The following is a 12,475-nucleotide window of genomic DNA, read 5'->3' as shown; positions in this document are numbered from 1 at the left end:
GACTAAATAGTAATTAAAGAATATCAGTACATCTATGAAGAGATATAAATAACAATTGACATGTTTCATAGAAGAAATTCTTGCTCATTTTTGAAAAACAAAATCTGGTAATTACCAGAGTATTAATGGTCATACTATTATTTACTACTAAAGGCCTGGTGCAAGAATTTGTGCGTGGGTGGGGTCCCTTGGCCTGGCCGGCAATCGAGGCTGATCAGGGCTGGCCAGCCAGGGGGAGGGACTGCGGGAGGTTGGCTGGCTGACCAGGGAGAGGGTCATGGGAGGTTGACCATCCAGCCCCCTGCCCCGATCAGGGCCAATGCGGGGGACAGCCAGCCAGGGGGAAGGACCGTAGGAGGTTGGCCAGCCAGTCGCAGGAGGTTGGCTGTGGGAGCGCACTGACCACCAGGGGGCAGCTCCTGCATTGAGTGTCTGCCCCCTGGTGGTCAGTGTGCATCATAGCAACCAGTCAACCAGTTGTTTGGTCATTCAGTCATTCGGTTGCTTAGGCTTTTAGATACATACTTGAGGCCCGGTGCATGAAATTCGTGCACAGGCGTGGTGTTCCACAGCCAAGCCTGCACCCTCTCCAAACTGGGACCCCCTGGTGGGACTGGGCCTAAACAGGCAGTCGGACATCCCACTCACAATCCAGGACTGCTGGCTCCCAACCAATTGCCTGCCTGCCTGCCTGATTGTACCTAACCGCTTCTGCCTGCCAGCCTGATCACCCCTTAACCACTTCCCTGCCAGCCTGATAGATGCCTAACGGCTCCCCTGCCGGCTTGATTGCCCCTAACTGCCCTCCCCTGCTGGCCTGGTCCCCTCCAACTGCCTTCCCCTGCCGGCCATCTTGTGGTGGCCATCTTTGACCACATGGGGGTGGCCATCTTGTGTGTTGGAGTGATGGTCAATTTGCATATTACTCTTTTATTAGATAGGATAGACTAGTAGCCCTGCACATGAATTCGTGTGCCAGTAGCTTCTGCAGGGCCTGGCCACTCCGCACCCACTGCCCAGAGGCTCTCTGTGGCCCAGAGGCCCATCTGCAGCCAGGCGCGGAACGATTGCCTTATCGCTGGGGCGACATCGCAAGCATTCTGCCAGGCTGCTCATGCTGCCCGCTCTCAGCGGCTGTTGCCCCGGGGACTGAGGGACTCCGGCGGGGTTGAGAGGACTGGGTGCCACCATCTTGTGGCTATGGGCACTGCCAACTTTGTGATGGTGTGATGGTTAATTTGCATATTATCCTTCTATTAGATAGGATTATTACAGGAGGGATATTTTCAGAGTAAAAAATTAAGGAAAGTAATTCACTTTATCCTCACTGACAACATTATAAATAATCCCAAAGATTATTAGACTTAAGTTATTTGCTAGGAGGAGGGTCCTTAATTAGAGGCTCTTAACATGGAATTTCTGATTAAGAATTGTAGAGAGTATATAAACTCAGAATTTATAATCTATTAGTCTTAACTCCTTGAAAACATGTCACATATGCCCCAGTAAAATGAAGATATCCATAGGGTTATCATTCTCCACTAGGTTTGGGGAAGTGATATGCTATGTACCTTATTAGAAATAGTATCTATTTGGGGTAAGAAAGCCATTTCCATTGTGGGAATGAAGAACCTTAAACTTTCGCGACTTGTCTCAGATCACTTTATGCTTCATGTGAGCCTGTCCAGTGCTTGCCTCCTGGAATTCAATTAGAAAGCTTCAATAATGGATTGATCACACCAATCTGACCTGACAATCTTATAGATTGAATTGTGTCTCTCCTCCCCACCAATGCATATATTGAAGCCCTAAGCCCCAATTCAGTTCCTGGTGAGGACCTCCTTCCTGGTCTGCAGATGGTTACCATTTCACTGCATGTTCACATGACCTCTTCTTGATGTGCTTGAAGAGAGAGAGAGAAAGAGAGCATGCTCTGGTGTCTCTTCCTCTTATTATATCAGCACTAATTCCATCATGAGGGCACCATCCATAGCACCTCATTTAAACTAAATATCCCTCTATAAGACCCATGTCTGAACAATAAATACCACATTGGGAGTTAGGGCTTAAAAATTTGGCGGGGGCGGTTCATAGTTCAGTCCATAGCAACAAGATGTTGCTCCTCAGTGTTCCAGTCCAAATCCTGGTTGCTGTCTAACATTTTACAGTTTCTAGAAGTTAATTTTGTACCCTTAGCTCAGCGTCTCATTCTCCCAGTTGTATCACTTCCTTTGTAAAATATTGACTCATGAAATATTAAACAAATATCATGTTTATATATCATAGCTTCTCTTATCTTTATCGTTTTACTAAAAATTCTCTAAGCTTCAGATTCCTTTGCACTCAGAAGTACGGTGAGGGGCATGGTGGGGGAGAGCTTCACTTCTATAGAGTACAGTCAGGTTAGACAGCATAACATCTGTGATGACATAATCCCATGCGTTATGTCATCATTTCACTTTTAGCAATATTTACCACAATTTTGTGAGGTGAAACAGTGATTATCCCCATATTGCAGATGGTAAGACAGTGACTTACAAATTTTAAATAACTTTCCCAAAGTTGCATACAAATTTAGTACTGTCTGTCAGACTTCATGAATACAAAAAGCTTCACATTGAATTAAAACGTAAAGATCCTATGAATTATGACATAAAATCAAGACATGATGTTGAGACTTAGCTGGATATCATATTTCATAGAGGCTTTCCTAATTTCAATGATAATTTTGAAAGCCCCAGCAACAAGAAAAAGTAGTTAAATTCATGTTAGAAATATGCCTCTCAAATTTCAAGTTTAATATTTTTTATCTTAGCAATACCAAGCATTAAAATTCTGACTTTACATAAAATTACCTTCTGCTTTCCTTATCATGCACTATTTTCAGTACTAAAAATGAAAACTGAAGACTTTTTCTTAGAAAAATATCAAAGCTCTGAAATCTTAATCTTATTAACACCTAATTTAATTTTTTCATCTCCATGTCTTTTGATTTTTTGAATTTTTTTCATTCTTAATCTCACTTCCCTTCTTTTTAAATTAACTTAAAAAAATTTCTCCTGTCATCCATTCAAAGCCTCTTTAATCTCATACTGACTGTGACAGGAAATTGAAGTGTTTTATAAACTAATTAAGTGATTAACAAGACATGCCTGAAAGAATGTTTGTTGCTCAAAAATACAGCTAGAAGTAAACCTCAGGCATGAATTAATCAGCAATGATATATGATTAGGATAAATGGCCATTTTTTTTTCTTTGAAAAAATTACCCAACTTAATACATCTGAAATAGTATATTCCATTCTAAAAATTATTCGAGTTTGTTCTCAAAGTATTAAAATATTAAAACTTCTAGCATTGGTAAATATGCTTTTGTAATTTCAAAGAGAAGCAGAGAATTCTGGCTGTGGCTTTCAATGCACATGAGAATTAAATTTTTCCCTAAGACAGAATAAATCTATGTTTTCTATTTGTTACCCAATAGAATGCTATTTTATAGAAGGTATCAGTTGCATTAAATGTGTTTCCGCTTAGTCCTGTTGGAAGAGATTGTCTCATTTTTCCCCAAGAAACTTAATTGTAGCTGCTCTTAAATGCTAAAAAATCTATACTGACAGTTTGTATGTACCATTCAAAGCACAGGTGAAAACTTATCTCAGGAATGTCAGATGGTGATACTAAGATAGTGAAATGAGGAAATTGGCAAAAGAAAACGATTTTAATGTAAATTAAATAGGTAGATGTTAATGTCTAGAAATGATTAAATCATGTTCACTTGCTGTTGGTCTAATAGGTGTTCAGTCGTTGATACCATTGCACTGAAAAAAATAAATGCCTGGTCCTCCCTCCACCCAAAAAATCATTTCTTTTTCTAATCTCACATGTTACAGACCTCATCAAGTATTTTTTTCTCTAACAAAGCATATATTATTTGGCTTGAGTTTTCCTACAATGCTATGTTTTCACTTCTTAAAAAGCAAATACCTTATATCATTGTTGTTTCATGCCCAATCTTGTTGAGAAAACAAAATAGAATAAATAAAATTCTGATGCTTGCTTCCTTCTAATGAATACATGTTAATAATAGGAAATACAAGTAAAATTTCTGAACAGTTGCCTGTCTAAGCATGATTAAAATGAAAGTTTTATTATAAAACAGATATTAAGTGAAATACATTTTATCAATAATGGTGCTCCCACTATCATTAATTGATTAATGTTCTCTTAAATACAGCTAATTTTGAATCCTTAGAAACTTATTTTTTTAAATATTTTATTGATTTTTTACAGAGAAGAAGGGAGAGGGATAGAGAGCCAGAAACATCAATGAGAGAGGTCGATCAGCTGCCTCCTGCACGCCCCCCACTGGGAATGTGCCTGCAACCAAGGTACATGCCCTTGACTGGAATCGAACCTGGGACCCTTCAGTCCGCAGGCTAACGCTCTAGCCACTGAGCCAAACCAGTTCGGCAGAAACTTATATTTTTAATGCTTTATTTATATTATATGAGGTAGCAAAGGAAAACAATAACTTATCTTTACATCCAGTTATGGTGATTATTAATTTTTACCTTTATTCATGTTTATCATGAAACAAGATTTTATAAGTAAATTTAAAAAATGTTTCAATATTACAATGGTGACTTTTTAAAATATATAAAGTAAAAATGGGAATAGCCTCAAAATCAACTAGTAAAGATTTAAAGCATTTGGGAAAAATGAGACTCAAAACATTTCAAACATTTGTAACCAGTTCATTTTGGGTATTTTAGATAAATACAAAGAAATTAAGAGTGATACTACTGGAGAATGAAATTCTTCAACTGCACAATAGGAATGTGATTTAATAGGAATTACGATAAAATAACATTTTGTGTTGGTATTATATCAGCATGAGTGGAAGATCTACTTGAAGAATAAAGAGCAGTTATATATAACATCGAAAGTGTTTTATTTATAAGTTCATCTAACTCTCATATGTGCAACTGAATCCAATATAGTGCATAAATGAATTATTTAATAAGTAGTAATCTGTGAGTTATGTAACAGTGCTTTAATGATTTATAATAAACATAAACCATTAGGAAACTTCAAAGAATGATCAAAAGCAATACTAAGTGTATGTTTAATGTACATAGAGAAAGAAAAGCTAGGCAATATGGTTGTGTGTTTTTTTTTTTTAAACATAAGAGATGAGTTGTGAATATAGGTTAATACATTTTCTGTTTTAAATTTCAGAAAGTCAAAACAAACTACATAAAAAATAGTGGAGTGAAATGTAATGGGCCATGAGGTAGGTTGAATAGCCACCCCCACCCCCCCCCAAAAAAATATGTTCACCTGGAACCTGTGAATGTGAACTTATTTTGAAATAAGTCTTTGCAGATATAATTAGTTATGATGAGGTCATACTTGATTAAGATGGGCCTAAATTCAATATGACTGGTGTCCTTAAGAAGACGAGAGAAGACAGACACCGAGACACATGCAGGGAGAATGCCATGTAGACACAGACCAACATTGATGTGATACATCAATAAGCCAAAGAACACCAAGGACCAGCCACGAGAAGCTAGGAGAGAGGCATAGGATGGATTCTCTCTGAGAACCTAGAAGGAAAAAAACTCTTCTGACACCATGATTTCAGATCTCTCTAACCTCCAGAATAATGAAATAATAAATTTATGTTGTTTTAAGCTACCCATTTATGGCCATTTGTGTGGCAACCCTAAGAAATGAATATAGCCCATCTACGGAATAAGCAGATTTCAATTAGATCAGGATCAGATGGGACAAGGCACACAGAACTATGTTCTGCCTTCATCTGTGTTGGCTTTATGTCTAAGTAAATGGTGACTAGAACCTCTCCGCTAACATCAGCCTAATGGCTAATAACCCAAGAAAAACACCCTATTTAATAGCACCAGATTTTAAAAAAAAAAAAAAAAAAAAGCTTGCATAAGGAAAATTTGCCTCAGTTCAAATGGACTTAAAATTGTAAAGATGGCCAAAGAATTAAAAATTCTGTTTGGAAAGGCCTGAGGCTGCATTGGAGTTGAAGAAATTAGGCAGAAGAGAAACCTCCTTACCCCTCCTAAAGCATTAGCAGACATCCACACTATAAAAACACTGGACACTCTGATATTTGGAGATTTTATAATGAAGCAAAATTATTAAAACAGTAATTATTTATATACATTTGAACACTTGAAAAAGCTACAGATCATCATTATTTCCTATTAAACAAACTCAAAATGCCCTTATGATAACAGGATTAATTTCAGTTTCTGAGAACTAAGGAAATGTACAGTTAAAAATAAATCAAATGAAAAGAATGGTAAAAATGCATTCTACTTTTTTCCATCTGATATTAATTTATTGAGAAATCTTTAATATATTCTACAAAACACTTATCCTAAATACTGCTTGCAAAAACATTTCCACCATTGCTTAAATCGAGGATTACAAATTTAAACAATCACAAAAAAGGGAAGTAACTGAAATGAATTTATTTATTTTAAATGTTCATTGAAAACTAGTGATAAGAACAGATATATACATACACAAAAATATGGTCAGTTCTGATTTTTAAAGGAAACTGATAAAATAAAATAATGGAAAATTATCATTTTAAATGTTTAGATATAATTCTAATATGTAATTTTTATAGATATTTCAAAGCCCATTTTTCTCCATGATTTTACAAATTGTGTTCAATGTTCATCTTATTTTTAATATATAACTATACAGTTAAACTACAATCTAGTGAAACATAAATGTGTATTTGTATATACAAATAAACGACAAGCATATTAATGCAATGAAAGATTATTTTATATGATTATAGGGATAAAGGAGTAATCAATAACTGCATTCTATTTCACCAAATAAAATATTGTGATCTCTTTTGCTCAGTGGAAGAATTTTTCTTTTTGCTGAATCTCAAAAGGTAGATCAATAATAAATGTAAAGTGACATTAGTGAGAACACCTCAGCATCTAAGATGGGCATAGGGACAGAATACAAATATATTAAAAAAATAATCTACCTGGGTAAAAAAGGGAGTAATAAGTTAGAATAAACAAAACAATAAAACTAAGAGTACATAGGTATGATTAGCGTCTTTAAAAAGTGGTGTTAATTTTGGTTCTATTCTAAAGAACATTCAGAACTCTGTTGTGTGCATTAAGAAAGGGAAGGGTGCTAAAATTACATGTGAAAAATATAACAATAAGAAAGCAATGCAATTTCTAGAAATAAAACTTTTAAAATGATAAAGCATGTTTTCGTAATTAAACATTCCTCAGTACTGTAGATAGGAGTTCATCAGAACACTGCCGTATTGACTGCACTGAAACATTTTTATATGAACCAGTTTCATATCTTGGGTTTATAATTTACTTGCAGGTACAATTTAATTTATATTAAATGAACTCAATCATTTCACTAGTCCACTAGCAGTGTTACATTAATGTCACTTTAAGTCTTGCTGGGCATTTAAACAGAACCAATTTGTCAAAAGCATAAAATCCTTACAACTGAACAGAGTTTATTTAGTAAAAAGCCACTTAGGAAATAACTATTAAAATCATCATTATTATTCATTGTAAAAATTCTTCTGTGGTTAAAGATTAGAATCAAACATTACTTTGTTATATTTAAAACCCATATTTGGAAGACACTTGAACCTAAAGTGGGAATTGATTTAAACTCTTCCCCACCTCATTTCTCTTTTCTTGTCTTTTTATCCTTCGGTATACTATCTCTTCCAAATGTTTTTAGTAAAACACGGGCAAATTTGTTCACAGTATAAAGAGCCATATTCTCCTAAAATAAAGATGCACCTTCATATGCTTTAGTAAAACACGGGCAAATTTGTTCACAGTATAAAGTTTTCTCACTGGGATATTCTCCTAAAATAAAGACGCACCTTCATATGTATTAATAACTAAACAAAGTGTGTTACTGTATGAAGAGAGGAAAAGCTGTCTATAATCATACCTGAGTAATTTCTCAAGTAGTAAAACAGAGAAAGGGCCCATAGTTTCATGACATAGCAAACAGTATGATGCTAGAGTGAGAAGTGATTTATAGACATAGCCAATGAAAAATTACAGCTACAGGGAGGTGCTTTTTCTCTTTTTCTTCAAATTCAATTTCTTATTGATTCAAATATTTAAAAAATGTTGAGGACAAATATAGGAAATGTGAAAAACACATTAGGTATTATTGGTTTTCTAAGGCTCTAAAGCCCATTGGGAAGGATCATTACTAAAAAATAAGACATTAATAATATATTTACTAGTGGCCCGGTGCACAAAATTCATGCACGAGTGTGTGTGTCCCTCAGCCCTTCCTGCACCCTCTCCAATCTGGGACCCCCTCAGGGGATATCCAACTGCCGTTTTAGGCCCGGTTGCTATGGGATAGGGCCTAAACTGGCAGTCGGACATCCCTCTCGCAATCCAGGACCGCTGGCTCCTAACCGCTCACCTGCCTGCCTGATTGCCCCTAACCACCCTGCCTGCCAGCCTGCTTGTCCCCAACTGCCCCCCCTGCCAGCCTTCTCACCCCCAACTGCCACCCCTTGCCGGCCTGATCACCCCCAACTGCCCTCCCCTCCTGGCTTGATCACCCCTAACTGCCTCTGCCTCGGCCCCGCCACCATGGCTTTGTCCGGAAGGACGTCCAGAAGGTCTCCCAGTCTAATTAGCATACTACCCTTTTATTAGTATAGATATTTTCTTCTTAAAAGCTTTTTTTCCACAAATTTTCCTTTCCTAGGCTATAATTGCTCATAATATTAAAATTGCTCTCAATTTCTTCCACTAAATCAAGATTATGAATAGGCATGATCTTCATGGCTAAAAAGAACAGTGTTGGCATTAAGTAGAATAACAATGAATTAAGTAGTGTAATGGAAAATGTTAAAAGTGTATAAAGAATAGAAAATAATATTTGAAGGGAACAACTGATACGTTAGCCTCAAAATATTACAATTCTTATAGTACCTATTTCATTCTTCAATTGCCAATTGTTTGATATTTATAATTTAAGCAGATGGCATAAAAAAATATCAGTTATACTCAGAGGTCAGGGAACTCTCAGATATTTATCATTTTGAGATTTTTTTGAACAGTAAAATTAACATTTTAGATTTAGTTCTTTTTCAAATTTACAATTATATGCTTAGTGAAATCTGAACTATAATTATCTATATTGTTGACATAGTCTATTGATTATATAAATTAATTAGACTAAGTATATTTTAAATATATAGAATTATTTTTCAAGATTTTAAATGGATTATATAACAAAGAAAAATTGTATGAGGTACTACAGCAATATTAGTGACATTTTAACATTGAGAATATTTATACACTAACATATGTCTTATGGAGGCCCTGGATACCAAAGATATGTCCCCTCCTTTAGGATCATTTCTCATTTTTCTTTTTAAAAAGTAAAACACTCTTAAGGAAAACTGAATTTGAATATGAAGTATTCATAACCCATTTCAATGCAAACTCTATAGCCTAAAAATATTATTTGTAGATTAATGTGGATACTTGTGGATTTATTTGTGGTATTTGGTATAAGCCAACTAATTTCATTAATTCCTTAACACACATAAATAAGTACATATTTAAATAATATTTAAGTTCTAGTAAAAAATTAAGTTCTAATATAATTATAATATAGTAATTATGTCTTCTTCAGTTGAAATAAGAACAGTTGCCTAAATTGAAGAACCGATTTTATTAAAAGAAATTAATGTTTTAATATTATAAATACATGAAGTTACTTCCTCATTTTTATGGATAAAATCTTGTCATAAGTATGAATTAATGTTTGCCAGTAATGTTAGTCTGAGTCTTGATATTTGACTTGAAACTGTTAGGATAAAAGCACATTGAATCAAAGTCACTTTGATGTGAACTCAGATAACAGCAACAAAATATTTTACTGATGTCAGTAACTGCTCCACAATGCTTAATAAATAAATTTTAAAAATATGAATGCCTTCTGTTTTATTATTTGTTACTCTGCTTATCCCAGTGATACACAGTGTGTGTGTTGAACGATGTTGTTGTCAAGCTGGGAGAATAAATTGTCCCCACAGTCTTCTCTGAAGACTTGAGAATCTGTACTATTTTAAAAAAACAAAGATGCTTTGGGGGATATTTAAGAAACAAATAAAGCAATGAAGGGATAATGTTATGAAATGACACTTATGTCAAAGTATATATTGTGATTCTCATATAATTAATTTTAGTGTTTAAACAAACATTTATTGGTATAACTAGAGGCCCAGTGGACAAAATTTGTGCACTTGGGGGGGAGGGGATCCCTCAGCCTGGCCTGCGCATTCTCACAGTCCAGGAGCCCTAGGGGGATGTCCAACTGATGACTTAGGCTCCCACCACCGCCACTGTGCTCACCAGCTCTGAGTCCGGCTTCTGACTGAGCAGCGCTCCCCCTGTGGGAGCACACTGACCACCAGGGGGCAGTTCCTGCATTGAGCGGGATCAGGCCAAAACTGGATCTCCGACATCCCCCAAGGTGTCCTGGATTGCGAAAGAGTGCAGGCCATGAGGAGGGACCCCACTAGTGCACAATCGGGGCCGGGGAGGGATGTGGGAGGTTGGTCTGCCGGGGAGGGACTGCAGGAGGGCTCCAGGGTGTGTCCGGCCCATCTCACTCAGTCCCCAGACCCCAGCATCAAGCTAACCTACCTGTCGGAGTATCTGACCCCTGGTGGTCAGTGCACGTCATAGCAAGCAGTTGAGCAGCCTTAGCATATCACAATTTGATTGGTTGAATGGATGACCAGATGACCAGACACTTAGCATACTAGGCTTTTATTATATAGGATTGGGGACTGTTTTTACTCCTGGAGATACAGACTTGAAAATGCCCTGAAGGCCCTGATATTTATTAAACTTTTACCTGCAATAGCAGGGTAACACACAGTAAACAATCAGATAAGTAAGTTTAAGAGAATGTGTAAAGTAGGGTTAAGCACTATTATTAAAAGTAAAATATTAGTCATGTAGTTAGTAATGTAAAATAGGCAGTGATTAAAGAACAGCTTTACTTGAAGAGTGGTTAGTAGACTTTTCAGTAGCTTAAGCCAGCAGACAAGGAGTTAGCCTCAAATTAAGCACACAAAAACAAACTGAGGAAAAACAGGGAGAACAGACTTGTGGGAAAGTAAAGAGCTATTGAACTGCTTCTGAACTGGAAATGACTGCATAGTTTTGGGAAACAGAGACATGTGTGCCTGGATCAAAAGGAGCGAGTAAACATATCAGGTTGGAGCCCAGGACATGCCCTAGTCCATACGCTGTAAAGCCCGGATATTGAATTTGGATTTTTTTCTTTTTTTTTCTTTTTTTTTTTCTAATTTTGGGAAAGAGCAAAGAGAATATTTTAAACAGGAAAGAATATGCTTTCATCATATGTTTCATAAATCACTCTCACAGGTATTTGGAGACTAGATGAATGGGTCACAAATACAAACAAGAAGACACGTTTCATTCTGCATCTGTCCAGGGGAAAGCAATAATGAAAACAGAAGTGAATTTGCAATATGGTTAGAGTTGAAATCTACCATATATTCGGATGGATGGAATAAGAAATGGTATGAAGAGTTAGAGATGAATCCTATGGTTTTGACTTTTATGGCTTGATAGAAAGTAATGCTATTTACCAAGGTAAAAATGTCTGGGGAAATGGCAGTTAAAGGGCTATTTAAGAAAATTGAACTAGATAATTTTGAGATATATTAGATTAAGGGGAATTTCCAAATAAGCAATGAAATATACTAGAACTGGAGTACAAGAGCAAGGTCAGAACTACAGATAAGAATTTGGAAGTCGTAACAAACATAGAGATGAAATTAAAAGTCCCATGACTGTATGAGATTACTTAGCTAGAAGTAACTTCTAAATATGGTTGAGAAACAGAAAATAGCAAATTCCTGTATACATCGCTTCAGGTTTAACTGGGTGAGCCGAGTATTGGGAATACATGCCTGCTTTAAATAGGAACAAATGGAGAAGGAGCCAATATTAGAGGGTAAAACTTTGCAAGCACAAATCCCCCCTTATTTAGCATGTTTTCTATTAAATCTTTTTATATTTTATGTCCACATTTTCTATTAAATCTTTTTATATATTACTGATAGCATTTCAATATCTGTGTATTAGTTTCAATACCAGGCCATGTTTGGGTCTAGTTCCACCGACTCTCTCATCATTTAACAAATCACCATTTTTTTCTTGCTTTTTTATGCCTTGAAATTTCTGTTTGAATTCTGGAGGTAGTCTTGCAAGAAAAATAGAGATTGAGGAAAATAAAAATAAAAAATTTATCTTTATTGATTATGGTATTACATATGTGTCCTTATCCCCCCATTGCTCCCCCACCCCCCACTCATGCCCTCACCCCCCTGGTGTCTGTGTCCATTGGTT

The sequence above is a fragment of the Myotis brandtii genome, unplaced genomic scaffold (assembly GCF_000412655.1).
Source record: "Myotis brandtii unplaced genomic scaffold, ASM41265v1 scaffold919, whole genome shotgun sequence".
Taxonomy (NCBI): domain Eukaryota; kingdom Metazoa; phylum Chordata; class Mammalia; order Chiroptera; family Vespertilionidae; genus Myotis; species Myotis brandtii.
This window is presented reverse-complemented; position numbering follows the sequence as displayed.